The sequence below is a fragment of the Pinus tabuliformis genome, chromosome X (assembly GCF_031772625.1).
Source record: "Pinus tabuliformis cultivar Carrire ecotype Pingquan chromosome X, CPIR1, whole genome shotgun sequence".
Taxonomy (NCBI): Eukaryota; Viridiplantae; Streptophyta; class Pinopsida; order Pinales; family Pinaceae; genus Pinus; species Pinus tabuliformis.
This window is the reverse complement of record NC_142308.1, coordinates 543,004,862-543,023,129: the sequence shown is the minus strand read 5'-3', so window position 1 is coordinate 543,023,129 and position 18,268 is coordinate 543,004,862. Positions and strand designations below refer to the sequence as shown.

Here is an 18,268-nt window from a genome sequence, read left to right as displayed (position 1 = left end):
AAACTTTTGAATATCTGATTTAAGGCCATCCCAAAAAAATTCCTTCTTAACCCTGTGGTAAGTTTTTAAAAATCCTGAGTGCCCTCCTAAGGGAGAAGTGTGCAATTCCATAAGAATCTTTTGTTTTAGCTGGGAATTCTTACAGAGGTATAAGCGATCTTTGTACCATAACGAATCATTTTGCCAGCTAAATGTATCAGAAGTACTGGAATCTTGTTGTAGCTTTCGAATAAGTGCCCACACTTCTTCGTCATTCTTCCATTCCTCCCTTGCTTCGTTTATCCAATCTGGTTGGATAATAGAAATGGCACACAACAATGCTTCCACATCCTCATCCTTTCTTGAGAGTGCATCTGCCACCACATTTTGCTTCCCTTTTTTGTAGATGATTTCAAAGTCATAACCCAACATCTTTGTGACCCACTTTTGTTGCTCTTCAGAGGATAATCTTTGTTCTAAAAAGTATTTAAGGCTATCATGATCCGTTTTTACCTTGAAGTGTCTTCCCATTAGGTAGGGTCGCCATTTCTTAAGTGCATGGAGTATTGCCAACATTTCCTTCTCATAAATAGCTTTGCTTAAAAACTTTCCCTTGATTGGACGACTTTCAAAAGCAATGGGTCTTTCATCTTGCATTAGAACAGCACCAATTCCATTTCCTGAAGCATCACATTCCACAATAAAGGTTTTTGTGAAGTCCGGTGTAGCTAAGACCGGTGCTTGGCACATTGCCTCTTTAAGATGTTCAAAGGCCTTTGTTGCTTCCGAAGTCCATGAAAATGAATCTTTCTTCAATAATGTTGTTAGAGGTGCTGCTATTCTCCCATAATTCTTAACAAACTTGCGATAATACCCTGTCAACCCAAGAAATCCTCGCAGATGCTTTATGGATGTGGGGATTTTCCATTCCTTAATGGCTTTAATTTTGCTAGGGTCTACCTTAACTCCTTCATGAGATACAATATGACCCAAATATTCCACCTCCTGGACTCCAAAGAAACATTTGGATCTTTTTGCATATAATTGTTTCTCCTCCAATAGTTGTAGCACCCTGTCAACATGTTCAACATGATCCTTCCAAGACTTGCTGTAGATTAGTATATCATCAAAAAATACTAACACAAATTTTCTAAGGAATGGTTTGAAAATTGAATTCATCAAACCTTGAAATGTTGAAGGTGCATTGGTAAGGCCAAAAGGCATGACCAAAAATTCATAATGACCCTCATGAGTTCTAAATGCCGTTTTCGGAATGTCTTCAATCTTCATTCTGATTTGATGATATCCCGAACGAAGATCCAACTTGGTGAAGTAAATTGATCCATGCAATTCATCCAGTAATTCATCAATAACAGGAATGGGGAACTTATCTTTAATAGTGAGCTTGTTGAGCTCCCTATAATCTGGACACATGCGCCATGATCCATCCTTCTTGTGCACCAATACTACTGGAGCTGAGAAAGAACTTTGACTTGGTTGAATTATACCAGCCTCTAGCATTTCTGCAACCATACGTTCAATTTCACTTTTTTGGACATATGGATATCTGTACGGCCTGATGTTTGGAGGAACACTTCCTGGAATCAGATGAATAGCATGATCATGATCACGCATAGGTGGGAGACCTTTGGGAGTCTCAAATACCTTGGAATGATTGTCCAGGACTTTTTGGAGATCTGGAGAAATAGATGATTCCAATGTGGAAACATCTAGCGAACATAATTGTGCAATTACACCTCTTTGCTCCTTTTTTAGAAGCTTTGTCATGCCATTAGAGCTGATTATCTTTCCTGGTTTCCCTGCAATACCCCTTAATTCAACTTCCTTTCCTTCCACAGAAAATTTCATGAAAAGTTCTTGAAAATTAAAAGCTATTGTACCCAAGGATTGTAGCCATTGGACTCCTAGTACAACATCAGCACCTCCCATTGGAATGGAAAGCATTGGGCTAGTCAATACATATTCTCCCATGGATAGCTTGATATTATGGCACTTTCCAGAACAATTTATTGTTCCTCCATTTGCAATCATCACTTGACACTCTGGTGCTGGATATAGGAAGCAATTCAATTCTTTTGCTACCTTACAATGAATAAAATTGTGGGTGCTTCCTGAATCAATCAACACTATTACCTTTTTCTTCTTGATTTGTCCTTCTATCTTGATGGTTTGAGGAGTGGTAATTCCCGCCAATGCATTACAAGATATGGTCGGATTTATTTGTTCTTCATCTAGGCTTTGTTCCTGGAATATATCCTCTTCTTTTGACCTTTCTTGCTCCTTTTCTTCTTCCTCTTCACAATCTATGTAGAATAATTTCTTCTCAGCACACTTATGACCTTTTGTGTATTTGCTATCACAATTGTAACAAAGCCCTTTTGCTCTTTTTCTTCCAATTGTTGTGGTGTCAACCTTGTAGGTTGTGGAAGACTATGGGCAACAACACTTCCGTCTTTATAGTTGTGAATGGTATGCTTCCTAGTTGCCATAATTTTGCTTTCCATTTTTCTTGCTAACCTGAATGCCTTCTCTAATGAATCAGGTTCCCAAAGGCGCACATCATGTTGGATATTATCCTTTAAAGACCCTATGAACACATCAATCCTATGCTCCTCTGGAATATCTTTTACCCTTATGTTCAATTTTTGGAACTCCTCAATGTGCTCCATTATTGAACCCTTTTGTTTGAGACTTATCAATTGGCTAAAAAAAGTGTTGCTTTTTGTATCCTCATAATGTGCTATCAATTCTTCCGTAAAAATTGCCCAAGTGATAAATTGTTTACGAGAACAAAGCCATTGATACCATACAAACTGATTTGGTTCCAAATATAAAGTTGCCATACGTACCTTTTGTGTGTTTTGCACATTATTGAGATCGAAGAATTGCTCCATCTGTAATATCCATGTGGCGGGATCCTTGCCATCAAACTTCCTCATATCGATTTTTGGAACATGGTGAGTCTTCGATCCAACATTAGAGTCTATGGAATCATGATTAACATTTCTTTTGTTCTCATCATGAGTTTCCTTTACTACCTTTTCACCATTAGTGACCCTTTCTTGTAGCAACTTCTTCAATTCTTCCATGTCTGTCTTCAAATCTATCTTCAAATTTGCCATCGAATCCTCCATCTTAGCTTCCATACCCTTTATCTTAGATTCCACGCCTTTACCTTAGCTTCTGTTAGCTTTTGTGAGTGTGACATTTGTTGCACTTGTTCTTGTAATTTTGATATATCATGTAGCATTTCTTCCTCTTCTTCATGAGTCATGCTAGAGCTTTCAGGTTCCTTACTAGGTGTTTTCATTTTCTTTCCTCGGGGCATCAATTACCGATAATAATGCTTTACTATGCCCTTTGAATTCCGTTAAACCAAGCTTACACAAAAATTTAAAAAAAAACTACACACCTTTTTTTCACTTTATAGAAGCCTGATATTGAATCTGATGTATCTTTGTAATCTCGGATCATCCAATTCTGAAATTGCTACCTATAGTATCCTTCTGCGTCCTCTTTCCAATGCCGCACGTCTGAGCCAAATTGGATTCTCCAAGGAAGAGTTATGTGAAATCTCCCACAGTGACTTTCTTTTGGACTGGTTCAGTAGAGCGAACTTGTACGACGTGCCACGAGTCCCTGTTTCAACCTTTGAATCTGAAACCCACACACAAGAAACTACAGTCCGTCCTCTTTCTGTACCTTTTTACAAAATTTCAATCCGATCCTCAGAGAGAGAGTTATGACGATTTTCCCCAGGTCACCTGTTTTGAATGTAATTCAGGAGTCTGCAAAAATGCCAACTTCCTCAGATCATATCTCCGAAAATATCGCGCGAAAAGCTCTGACATTCGGACCCAAGGTTCAGCGCCAATTCTTCTCAAATGGGTTTTTTTTGCGACTTCTGAAACGTCACAAAAAAAAATTTATAGCGAAAATGCCACAATGACCTGTTTGGAGCAGCGAAACCCTAGAATCCAAAGCTCTGATACCAAATGTTATGAAACCAGCTCACAAAAAGATAGAAAAGAGAGATCCACGCCTTAGAATTCAGCCTCTTCGAGGGGGCAACCTCCTTTACATTACATAAATGAAAAATTCTTGGATGATACAAATGACAAAACCTCCTTTCTATATATAGGAGTCTAAGGAGTCACAATATAATCCAGCCGACCTAACAATAATAATATAAAGCCACAAAAATAACAATAGATGGATTCTATGGGGCACAGAAATAACAATATGGGGGTAATAGGGGCACAACAATATAAATAGGGGGTATAACTACAATAGTAATGGGGTAATCACTAGTATTATAGGGACCCAACAGTAGGGGTGGTGTGGGAGCCTCATTTCTTTGGAGCTCTTAAAACAACCTAGGAGGGGAGTGCCATGCCCCCCCTCTCCACAACGGCATGCTTAGAAAATGATTTTTTGCCACCATTTTTTCTCTAGGGCCGAGTTCTATGTCTGTCCCTAACCCTTGTCCTCATCTTGCTACTACACTTGCTCCTTCCTCTGGCAAGCAGTGGCTAGATTTTGATCCTCTAGCCTTCTCCACAATTTACTAACACTCATTAGAATTGTTGCATATTTTACATCAATGGAATGACATCTTAGCTATAAATTAATTGAAATTTTATTATGGTATATATGTGCACTTTGATATGATGTAATATTATTATGGTTATGTTTCATATGTTATAATCTTGGAAATATAACATAAATATTAAATATTGCAATAAATAAATAATATCTTTTCAATTTGAATGTTTTTTTTGCAGAACACAAGTCTTCCAAAAGATCCAGTTGATCTTGAGATCGATCCAAATTATGTTGGGTATGATTCAAACATTCAAGACAATGATGATGAGGTAGATGGAGAGGACATTGAGGCAGACAACGATGATGAAGAAATTGATGATGATCATGACAAACATGATGAGAAATCTACTAGTAGTATCCAATGGCATTGATCATATAAAATCCATCATGGATCATTGTTGATAAATCGTTATGATGCCTACTTTCATGTTTATTATCATATGTATCATTTTCACCTACAATACCATATTGAGTTGTATCATTTTGACATGTATCATTTTTACTTATATCATTTGGACATGTATTATCTAGGCCTGCATTATGTGTATCTAGTCATGAACCATCAACTTTGTTTATCAATAATATAAAAATATCGGTTATAGCTTAAAAAAAATTATCTTGTTATTTTATTCCAATATTGTGGTGTGGTTTGTAACTATAGGAAATCTAGAATAGCTCTACTCTGGAAATCTCTATGATGTGAATCTAGGCCTACATTATGTGTAGCTAGTCACGACCAGCAATTTTGTTTATTAATAATATAAAAATACCAGTTATAGTTATAAAAAAATGTTGTTAGTTTGTATGGATGTCCATTTCCCTAAAAATTATTTATAAATGGTATGTTATAAATATTTCAAATGCAATATGACTTACTCTATAATCATATAAGTTATTTAAGAAGCATGATATACTTAACTAATTTAATTGAAATAAAAAATATTAAATTGATAAATGGAAGCTATAAAGGATGCATTATGAGCTATTAAAATGGAAGCAAAATGTGGCTCTAAAATGGAAGTAAAATTCAACATTAAATTGGAAGCCATACTTGGAGCTATTACTGGCTCTAAATAGAAAGCTAAATTGGTTTCTTAATAGGAAGAAAAATTGGAGGCTAATTAAGAAGAAAATCCCAACATTAAAAGGAAGCAAATCATATACCTAAAAAAGAAGAAAACCTAGGCGCTAAACAGGAAGCAAACCTTCCAACTAAAAGGAAGCAAACCATGAGGCTAATAGGGAAGCAATTCTGGAAGCTAAAAATGAAGCAACAATGGGAGCCAAACTAGAAGCACACCAGAAGCAATCTTGAAAGCAAAACTTGGTAGTTACCTAAGAAGAAAAAAAGGAAGCAATTTAGGTAGCAAACAAAGAAGCAATATTAGCAACCAAACTTGGCGTTACCTAAGGATAAAAAACAAAAGAAATTCAGGTAGCAAACAAAGAAGTAATAATGGAAGCAATATTAGGAGCCAAACTTGGTGTTCCCTAAGAAGCAAACAAAAAATTCATTCAGGTATCAAACCAAGAATTAATAATGGAAGCAATACTAGCAACCAAACTTGGTGTTACCTTAGAAGCAAAAACATAAGCAATTCAGGTAGCAAACAAAGAAATAATAATGGAAGCAATATTAGAAGCAAAACTTGGCATTCTCAAAGAAGAAAACAAAGAATCCATTCAAGTAGCAAACCAAGAAGTAATAATGGGAGAAATATTAGAAACAACAAAAGACACTATAATGGAAGCCATATAAGAAGCTAAAGATAATGCCATAATGGAAGTAAATCTAGATGCAAGAAGTGATGCCATATTGGAAGTAAAACTTGACGCAACAAAGGACATTATAATGAAAGAATAAGTTGGTGTTAATTATGAAATTAAAAAAGAATCAATTTTCAATTCCACACTAGAAGCACAGTGGAAGGAAGAATGGAAGCAACAATTTCTAGCGTTATTCATGATGCCCAAGTGAAGATGCCAATTTGCGTCTAGTTTAACAATGCCAATTGAAGCCACGATCTAGGTGGATATTGGTGGCCACTCACCTATTCCACCTAGACCTCCATTCATTTGCATCAGTTTCCTTAATTATAGTAGCATTTACTATTTTTAGCAGTTTTTCGGGTCCTGAACTTCCAGAGATATTTTGACCCCCTAAACAACATTTTTTTGAGGTATGCAGTAGTACTCAGATTGATCTTTCCAATGAGGTATTTCACACACCAAACGGAGATCATATGGCCAATTTATGACCCTGGAAGTTGGGTGCTCAATTAACCCCAACAGAGCCCACAAACTCTTGACATTCCATCTCTTGGGTTTAGGGTTTTGGTTTTTTAGGATTATCCCCTTGTTGTTCAATAATAAAAATGCCCTTGAGAATCTTTGTAACACAGTTCAGAGGCATGTAGCCACCACATCTCTTCTCATAGATAAGTTGGCTACCATCGCCCAAGCTAGTTTATTTTGATTCTACTCGTAAGCATCTTTCAGTTCTTTGATATTAATGAAATGAAGATTTATTTATGTTGTATCTCTGTGTTTATGTTTATATTTGTATTATGTTGTGTTCTTGCATAATTCTGTATCAAGCCAATCCACATGCTCAAAAACACTAGATTCTGGCACTATTTCTGGCACTAATGGCCTATTTTTTGGTAGTTTTTATTAACTTAATAAGCCCATCATCTAGGCCCCAAGATCTATTGTACTTAAATGGATATCCAAGATTCTCATTAGTGTCATCAAATTCCAAGCAGATGGGAATATGGTCTTGGAGCCTCTGAGCCTCAAACCAAGTCTTGATCTTACTAACACCTGCAATAATATTGGAGTGGACTAAAAACATGTTTATCCCTTTTGGCCACAGCTTCAAATCCCACTCTATTATTAACCCCTGTTAGCTTTAGGACTATTGGTTCTAAATCCACAAGGTTATGCTTTTCAAGTTTAGAAGAAAAATATTTTTCCAAAGGGTTAATGTGGGAAGATCTTCCCCAAATGTCATTGTGACTAAGGGTGAAGTTTAGGTATCCCCCAATGATTAATTTAGTACCTTGAATCTCTGGAGAATTAAAAATTCCATCCCAATAAGTTTTCATTTCTACATAAGGTCCATAAGAGTTTAGGATTTTGTAAACAAAATCCAAGCCCTTTAGTCTCCCCTCCATGAGAATACTAGACTTAAAAGAAAATAAGTTTATCACTTGAAAAGTGTCCCTCCAACCAGTTATGAGACCTCTTGAATTACAAGCAAAATATAACTCACTAAAGTTCCACCCAAGAAATACCTTCATTAGATAGGGACAAAGCTCAACTTGTTTTCATGTAGTCTCTTGTATTAATATGATATCAAGTTATTGTTGGATTATGAACCTATGGAGGGATAATTTATTGGCCTTCCCTCCTAGGCCTTTTATATTGAGGCAAACCAAAGATAAGGGGGTCAATGCTCTAAGTTCCTTAGTAAAGTTAATTATATCCCTTGATGTATTTCACACATATTCTTCTCTTGTTCCTTTTGAATATTCTTTGGTCTTCCCATTGGAAGGGGAGGAAAGTTCTTATCAAATTCACTACCTAGTCCCCCAACAACTCTCATTAAGGAATTCCATTCAACTCTTGATATAAGGAAAGAGGGCCCATAGGAAGAACTACTTCCATGGTCAGAAGTAGGGGATTAGTCTTGTCTGATACTCTTCACGACTCTTTTCTAGTTTTCAAATGACGGATTCTTTTTACGAGTTTTAGTTTTAGTTCCTCAATCTGAAATTTTCTCCTTCGAGGCATTATCATTCAAACCCTTTCCCTCATGATAAATAAAGTCTTCCTCATTGTTTCCTTGACACATTAGGTTATCATAACCAACAGTAGGATTTATGTCATATTCAAGAGCATGAGAATGCTTCACCATTTCACTTAAGGGGACCCTATTAGTTTGCAAACCCTTAAAAGAACAAATATCTAAATGATGAATATTATTTACATTATAACCTGGTTTAATTTTACATTCTAAAGTACTTTGTGCATGTGAGGACTTATTAAGAATAGATTCTTTAATAAAAGGAGTGCTCTTACCAAGTATATTGAGAGAAGTAGTTGAATTTTGAAGGAGGGGCTCAAATACAATCTTGTTGCACATTATACCAGAGGATAAGCCATCGTCAAATTGTTGCGTCCCCATGGTTTCAGACCGAATTGGAGTGCTCAAAATAGGGTCATTAGAACTAGACTCTCCTTTACCAACCATGTTTTAGTCTTCATGTGGAGATCTTGAACCATCAAGCTAAATTAGACCCAACCCTCCATCAGAACTAGGGTTCAGTCCATTTGGAATCTCAGTTGAACCATCCCCCAACATGTGGCCACCAATCCTTACTTCGTATTCTTGCTTGACTTGTGTAGGGATCCAATATTTTTTGTGTTGTATCAAACAATATTCAAATAGATTCCTAACACTATGACATCACAGACACTTGAAGGGAAATTCACATAGTCAATGGGTTATGAAAAGTGGGTATTCCCATATACCATTTCAATAGATTTCTATAGGCCACCTTTAACCCTAAGGTTAACCAAAAATTTTGCCACCGATCTTTTGGAAGAGATTTTGAAGTCCTCATCCACTGCTATTGTCCCACCAAGACATTTCCCAATCTCTCATAGGCATTCCACCATTCACCACTCTAATGGAAGGTTAAGCAATTTAACTCACACCAGATTTTGCAAAATTCTTTTAGTACCGGGATGAAAAAATCACTTCCACCTACGTATTTTTAGAAAAGATGAGTCCATCAACAATGTGTTACTCAATATGCCTTTTGCATCCTTGACCCTATTGAAAAATAAAACCTAGCCATTCTTTGTTGAAAAGATGGAAGCGAGTCACTTGGGTTAACAATGACTTCCACTAATTATCCATCCAATTGCCCAATGTCCTTTTAGAAGCATATCTACTACTAAAATACCCCACAAGAGTAATACCTTCTAAACCCATAACTTGCTCAAGTGTAATGTATTTCCCCACAACTAGTTGTATTTTGTCAACATGGCTCTTATACAACTTCCACTTTTGTTTTTCTGGTTCCAGCCTAAACCCCTAAGAGCCTTGCACTTCTTTTGGTTTTGGCCCAATATCTTCATAGGTACTTTCACAAATTTTAGACCTATAATCAGGCAGAGGACCCAAGGAATCCTCAACACCCCAAGTGTTAGTACAAGCAACGGGACCAGAAACCCCATCATTGGGTGTAACATCTCCCTTATTTCTAGTCACAAACTTTGTTTATTTAGCTACAATATTCATTGTATGTGACAGGACTGGTGTACCAGGATTCACAAGGATTCCTTAAAGCCTACGACCCTGAATTCTAATTGATCTTTAACAAGTTCCCAAGACGAAAAATGTTGGTTTCTAATAGCACATCATCAGAAAAATCCAACAACTTTTTGGCTACTTCCCCATCACCTCCATCAACTCCTTCGCCATCCCCGAGAGCTACCAATTATGCCAAATCCAACTACAAACTGTAAAATTTTCCCTCAGAAAACCTAACCCTCAAACCCTTACCTACCGTCCTCTATATCCAGGTTAGAAATTATATATTTTAGTAAGTTATATTTTCTATTTTTATAAAAAAATTATTTTTTATCAATATAATAAAAAAATATATTAAATTTTATTTTTTAAATTATAATTATAATTTTTTCCAAAAAAAAAATCAAAAGTAATATCTTTATCGTTTTATTAATAATTTATCAAATTCTATCTTTATACAAAATTTAGGATTAAACTTTGAAAATATTAAAGTAGATCAATGGTTCATAATTATATTTTGTAGTGTTTCTATTTTGGATTACTATAATAATATAGGTTTCTTAGTTCAACCCAACTCCATCCTTTGAAAGCCTATTTGCAACATTGTCTATATCCTTACAAACATGGGAGAAAGCTGTATATATGAGAAAGAAGTAAGTATATCAAGGACTTCCTCATATGAGGGTTGTAATATAAAATTTGGAGAGTGATTTCTTTATACATTTATTGGATTACTAGCATTAGGTTTTCAAAGACTTGTAAATGATTTATACCAAATTCTTATGTTGATTTTTAAAACCAACTTTAGAGTCATCATTTCACAAAAGTTGTTAGGTTCTAGATTCATTTCAACTTTATAACAAGGGCACCTGGCATTGCTGTAGTCCCTGTCGGCGTGCAATTTCAGCAAACACCCAAATTCGTTGTAGTCCCTGTTGGCTTGCAATTTCAGGAAACACCCAAATTCAATGATAAATTGAGGGATATGCAATTTTAGGACACACAAACTCAATCATAAATGACTAATTATCTAAATGAGTTAAAAAACTAATTTAAACATGAATGTGGCTAAATGACTTTAAATATGAATGTAGATTAATTTTATTAAGCAGCAACCAGCGGAACTAAGCAGAATCAGCTCAACTCTACCTTTAACATGTGCTTGAGTAGATTGTATACACAAAGGAATGTCCATTTCTCTTTGCTTTACAAAAACTTATGTAAAGATTTCCCCAGCATTTCTTGGAGACATCTTGATCTTCTCAACATGCATTTACAAATTTGACAGGAAAGTGACAAAAGAGTTGCAAAGAAGCACTCAATTATGTGCACATATCTTCTTTAATTCCGACATTATGTCAAACTTTTAAAGCAATTTCCTTTTTGTTTTTCTGCAAAATTTCTTGCAAAACCTCATTTTTCGGCCAGAAACCCTACTGCAACCAAGAAACAAAGTTTCACCCTAGTTTCAACTGTCAATGCATAATTGTTAGTTGTCAATGCTATGTGCAAAAAATTCTTTAAGGCCGAGTTTATGTGGATTGGACAAAAGAAAATTGATTTACTCTTTAAAGTGTGCTAAATATGAGTCTGTGTGGACTGGACAGAAACAAAGAAGAAAAATATCTTTAAAGAGCACTAAATATTGTTGCCTTAGTCTACAAACTCCAATAATGACAATTTTGATCACCTGCATGGCGGCAGCTGAAAGGAATTGTCCTTTAGCGAATAAGATTTATTACAGGGTAAAAGACGCAAAGACTTCATTTTTCTTGGAAATATGCGTAGGAGAATGCATTTGGCCTTATCGAAATTGTTGATCAAAGCAATCACATGAAATATTACTTCTTTCTATGCTGATCACCAGGCTGATTCAATCGGAGAGTGATGGAAGCAGACTTGTAGAGATCCGGTCTTCATCCTCATTTAATTTGATTGGCTGAAGTGTGTGCTGATCGTTTGTTTTGTCATTTAAACTGGTAGACTGAATTTTATTATTGCTGAGTAAACTGGCAAAAATTATTTGGTTGACAAAGTAGCTGAAACAATTTCTAAAATTTCTAGAAATATTTTAAGCTATCAAAGTTGCTGACTAAACTGGCAAAAAATATTAATTAAACCTGGTTACACATAGAGCCCTGAATTACAACTTCGCCCAACTAATGTCAAATTGGCGTCTGCGAGAAATCACAAACTACAGCCTCGCAGGAATATCACAAATCACAGACTCCAACGTCGCAGGAATACGCCAATATGGTAGTGGTTATGAGCTAAAAATGGAAAAGCAGTTCCAAGCACCCCAACCTAACTATTTTCTGATCCAAAGGCATCTTCTTAATCCAATAAGGGGTGTCAGAGAAACTCCACAAAAGAACTTAAAGATGGAAAATTTTGCTAATGGAAATGCTGGTCCGACGACAAGATTCAGTGAAAAAAAACTAACGCCATGCTCCCAACACCTCAGCGATAAACTCTTGAACATATCCAACAAAAAAACACCTGTAATGCATGCATATATTTCACATATACATGGAAGGATGTATGTGCTATCATAACGAAAATGACAAAGTCATCTAGTAACTATTAATCTTTTAATTAAATATAAATTACCACTTGTTTACTGTGGGGCTCATAATTGTGCCACCTGTTTATTATGCCATAACCCAACATGCACTTGTCCATTCTACCATAACGCAACATGCATGTGAAAGTTCAGATAATTCTCTTTCACTCCATGGACAAAAGCACTGGTCATGGTGGAGTGTAATTTCACTGCAGCTCCAACAGTGGCTGCGTCTCCAACAGACATAGTGGTAATAGTGGCTACGTCTCCAACAATGCAACATGCATGTGAAAGTTCAGATATTTCTCTTTCACTCCATGGACAAAAGCGCTAGTCATGGAGGAGTGTAATTTCACTGCAGCTCCAACAGTGGCTGCATCTCCAACAAACACAGTGGTAATAGTGGCTATTACTATGAGAAGACCCAACCTTAGAGGAATTCATTATTGTATATGTACGCCATCCTAGAGGAATTCATTACTGTATATGTACGCCGAGAAAGGATGGGTTATGGTTTGACTAGCTGCTTGTCATTTGTTATTGAAGTGGTATGCCGCCTTGCTTTCGGGATGGATGGAGTCTAAGCTTAGATTGGAACCTAGAGTGAGCCCAATTCAGCGAGAGTAGAGTGAGATGAATTGTTGTTGCATTGTGGTGGGTACGTGCAACCACAACCATGGAACAGTGTCTGTCGTTTGTTATTGAAGTGGTATGTCACCTTGCTTCTGGGATGGACTGAGTCTGAGCTTAGATTGGAACCTAGAGTGAGCCCAATTCAGCGAGAGCAGAGCGAGACGAATTGTTGTTGCATTGTGGTGGGTAAGTGCAACCACAACCATGGAACAGTATCTGAATGACTCTATTGTATAATCCAACAGGTCGAAGACGAAAATGAGTGGCAATCACTACCTCTAACAATGACTGCAAGAAGTATGAGCCATACTAATGTACACGGAGCGAGTGACATTAGGTAAGCCGTAAACCTTTCCCAAGAAAATAAACTCAAGAATTTAAATGTGTATGTTATTTTGGTAAAAATCAGTTCCAAATCATTCATATTTTTAATATTGGCATGACTTTTTATACTGGCATGACTTTCGGTTTAGGTTTCTTTTGGTTCTTGTTTTTTGATGTTTTGGTTGAAATTACGGTATGCCCATATATAATTTTAAAAGAAAATTGCCCCTCCTTGGAGAGTTTCTAGCAATTATAACAATTATAGATCTCCTTTAAAACCTAGAATGCATATTTATTCTCGGTAGTGACTCTTCTTTTGCCTTTGCATTAGGGCTAAAAAATATGTTCAAAGATGCCAACAGTTGCAAAAAAATGTGCATCTATTGTAGATTGTTTCTTTGTTTTTTCTTTACATTAGAATTGCATATCATTTAGATAATGATACATTAACTAGCTCTTGCAACCAAATGCCCAGACTAGAACCTTTTTTGTCCTCCAATTCCACTGTCGTTAGTTGATTCTCTACCCACTGTTGATTTTCTACCCACTACCTGCAATTGAATTAACATTCAATTAGTTTTAAGCATAGAATATAATTAATTGTGTGCACAATAACACTATTTTTATGGAATTCATTCATTTACTTGGATTCATTTGTTGATTTGATTTTGCAGGTAGAAGGAAGAAATAGAAGATTACTCCATTATTTGGAGGTGGAAAGAAGAAATAAAAGACTTCACTGTCTGGAATTGAATGTTATCTGCAATTGAATTAACATTCAATTTAATTATCTGCAATTGAATTAACAAGTGCTCCATTGTCGGGAATTAAATGTTATCTGCAATTGAATTAACATTGAATTAGTTTAAAGCATAGAATAGAATTAATATTCAATTAGTTTAAAGCATAGAATAGAATTAAATATGTGCACAATAACACTATTCCTGCCGGAATGCATTCATTCACTTGGATTCATTTTTTGATTTGATTTTGCAGGTGGAAAGAAGAAATAAATAAATAGAAGAGTCCTCCACACTCTATGGAATATGGAACAGTACGTACCACTTCGGCTCTAGTTCTGTGAATCTGCCTCTTTTTTGCAGCTTGGAACCAGAACATCTTTTTGCAACTTGGAACCAGAACATCATCTATCGTCCTTGGAACTAGAACATCATCTATCATCCTAATGGAGCACGGGAAGCAAGCAAGCAAGGTTGTCACTAGAACAGAAGGAAGGCGCATCAGTGCGATGCCTGGTATAAAGAAACATAATTGCTTCACCCTTCACCGGGCTTGTATGGTATGCACAAACAAGAAAACAAGTGTTGCACGAACAAACCAACAAACATGGAGGTAAACGGCGGAAGAAAGAAGATCAAATGTTTATGGAAGATCTAATTATATAATATGTACATTGAATAGATGTGAATAGTAGTGATTAAAGGGTAAAGTTGCAGGACATGTGGAGGAGAGCAGCTGACATGTGGACAAGAGTTGGCTTGGGGAGAAGTGTGAGCTTGACATGAGGCAGTCTAAAACTAGTTTCAAAACTTTGCATAAAAATTAAAAAACATTGCATTGAATTGTTGGACATTGAATAGTTTTAACTTTGGATAAAAAGTTTAAAACGTCGCATGAGTTTCAAAAAAGTTTGTTGAACATGGAATGTAGCCTCGGGACACGTGAAGGTTCCAATAAGAGGTTGAAATGAAAACTTTGAGTAAAAATTTGGTGAACCGAAATTGCAATCAGAAAGTTTAGATAAATTTTGGTGTAGCTTAAATATTTTTGGTCAAAATAGCGATTATTGATCGATCAACGCTCTACCGATTGTTAGAGTCCCTGCAGTGCCGAAAGCATGTACTAATAATGTTGTGATTTTAAGATATATTGTATGCTTCTAAACCTTCCTTTTTGTTGGGAAATACCATGAAAAAAGAAAGTCTATAAAATATTTTTATAAGTTGTTAGAGTCTTGATTCATTTCAACTCTAAAATAATGTTGTGATTTGAAAATATAAACATTATGCTTCCTAAACCTTCCTTAAACGAAATTTGTTGAGAAATACCATAAAAAAAAGTCAATAGAATATTTTTATTTATTGCCACTTTACTTTGAGTATAAGATATAATATTTATGGCATAAACAAAAGTGTCTCTCTATTTTCAAAAAGATTTAAAATATTTATGGCATAAACATACATTTCTCTCTATTTTCAAACAATTTTAGATTTTCAAGAAACCCAACTCCTAAGTTATATAATACTTTCACTTTGCTCTGAAAGTGTCTTCTCTATTACATAAACCCAAACATTTTAAATATATACATTAAAGAAAACGAAGTTTAAAAAGGTATTCTCCAAAAGGGAAAAATGAGCGGCATCCATCAACGTCTTATACCTTTATTCATTTTAGATATGGAAAATAAAAAGAATTTATCTCGATAGAAAAGTAAAAAGACAACACCTTCCACGTAATCACGCTGTTGACTTGGATAATTGCCTTTCGAAATTTTTGAAACTAAAAAGCGGAGAGTTATAAACCAATATAAAGACACGGTGCGCATAAAAAATTCTTCTGCAAATCATGTCATGTCCGGAAAGGAGGATACTTTTGGAATGAATGAGCAGCGAAATGAAAACCAAAATATTCTTCTTCATGCTTTCTGAATCAATAAGCGGCGAATCTTGTTCATGCCGGGAAACAACAAATTCCGGGGTGGGGTTCGAATCTACCGACTTTCTTGCATATGATTTGAATATGATGATACCGAATTGACATTTTAAATAAAAGCATATGATGATACATTTAAAAAGAAAACGTTTGATGTCTGTCCAGCAGAATTGAAATGGTTATCTCTTCGTGCGGGGAAACAACAAAATCCTCCAGAGCTACAGGCCAAGTAAGAATCGAACCTACCAATTTTCTGGTTAAGAAACAGGCGATTCGTTCACTAAGCCATATGATTTGCATCTGTTCATATGGAGATGGTTTTTTCTTTTGATTAAAAGTAATATGGAAGTTAATTGCGCACAGGTGGACGTGCCGGAGTGGTTATCGGGCATGACTAGAAATCATGTGGGCTTTGCCCGCGCAGGTTCGAATCCTGCCGTCCACGGCGTTTCTAGCCTTTATAGTCTTTTTCAGATAAAGATTGTAACCCGCGTAGATTCGAAACCTGCTGTCTACGGTTTGTAAAAGACTGTCTGATTTTGAAAATTTTAGGTTTTCTTTCAAACATAAAGTGCTTTATATAAAGATTTTAAGCTGCACAGGCCGTGCAAGAAGGATTTATACAAAGACTCAGATAAAGATTGTAACCCGCGTAGATTCGAAACCTGCTGTCCACGGTATATTAAAGACTGTCTGATTTTGAAAATTTTAGGTTTTCTTTCAAACATAAAGCACTTTTTCAGATAAAGATTGTAACCCGCGTAGATTCGAAACCTGCTGTCCACGGTTTATAAAAGACTGTCTGATTTTGAAAATTTTAGGTTTTCTTTCAAACATAAAGTGCTTTATATAAAGATTTTAAGCTGCACAGGCCGTGCAAGAAGGATTTATACAAAGACTCTCTGTTTCGAAAAATTTTAGGTTTTCTTTAAAACATAAAGTGCTTTATATAAAGATTTTAAGCTGCACAGGCCGTGCAAGAAGATTTTAAGCTCTGAAGGTTTTTACAAAGATGCTCTAGTCTTTTTCAGATAAAGATTTTAAGCGGTGCAGGTTCGAAACCTACTGTCCACGGTTTATACAAAGATTATCTGTTTTGAAAATTTTAGGCTTTGCTTAAATCATAAACTGGTTTATGTAAAGATCTTAAGCTGCACAGGCCGTCCAAGAAGATTTTAAGCTGTGAAGGTTTATTTAAAGATTATCTGTTTTGAAGGTTTTAGGGTTTACTTAAATTATGAAATGGTTCATATAAAGATTTAAAGCCGCACAGTTTCGAAATCTGCCGTCCAGTAAGATTTTAAGCTGCGAAGGTTCTAAACCTGCTGCAGTTTATACAAAGATTACCTATTTTGAAGATTTTATGTTTTATTTAAATTGTAAAGTGGTTAATATAAAGATTTTAAGCCGTGCAGGTTCGAAATTGCTGTACGCAGATTCTAATCCTGCCGTCCATGGTTTTCCTAGGCTCTAACTAGACTATCGAGTTTTTTATACAAAAATTAAAGTTTTCTACATAAAGATTTTAAGCGGCGCAGATTTGAAACCTGACGTCCAAAAAGATTTTAATCTCCGCAGCGGTTTGAAACCTGCTATCTAAGGTTTTCCTAGCCTTTAACTAAATTATAGGTTACTTTGCGAAGATTATCTGTTTGAAGATTTTAGCTTTTAGTTACATTATAAAGTGGTTTATATAAATATTTTAAGCCATGCAGGTTCGAATCCTGCCGTCCATGGTTTTCTCATGCTTTAACTAGACTATAGTCTTTTATACAAATTTTGACAATTTTAGTTTTTAACTAAATTACAGTGGTTTATATGAAGATTTTAAGCCACGCAGGTTCGAAACCTGCCGTCCACGGTTTGTCTTCTATATTTTAACTAAATTATGCTGGTTCCAATCGGCCACGGTATTTCAAGTCTTCTAACTAAGTATATAGTCTTTTATACAAAGATTTTGAACATTTTAAGTTTTAATTAAATTATAGAATGGTTATATAAAGATTTTAAGCCGTGCTGTAAACGGTTTTTCTGGGCGTTAAATTACAGCGTGTTTTATACCCAACAAAAATTCTGGGTTTTAAATTATAAAGTGTTTTATATATAGATTTTCAGTTTTAATTAAATTATGTAGGTTATAATCATGT

The 18,268-nt window shown here is 35.5% G+C and overlaps 1 non-coding gene across 1 annotated transcript; it reads left to right on the top strand.

Annotated features, from left to right (window-relative positions):
• The first annotated feature begins 16,484 nt into the window (after positions 1 to 16,484).
• TRNAS-AGA (transfer RNA serine (anticodon AGA)) lies at positions 16,485 to 16,566 on the top strand. The gene has a single exon. It is a non-coding gene; the product is annotated as a tRNA-Ser (tRNA).
• The last annotated feature ends 1,702 nt before the right edge of the window (positions 16,567 to 18,268 follow it).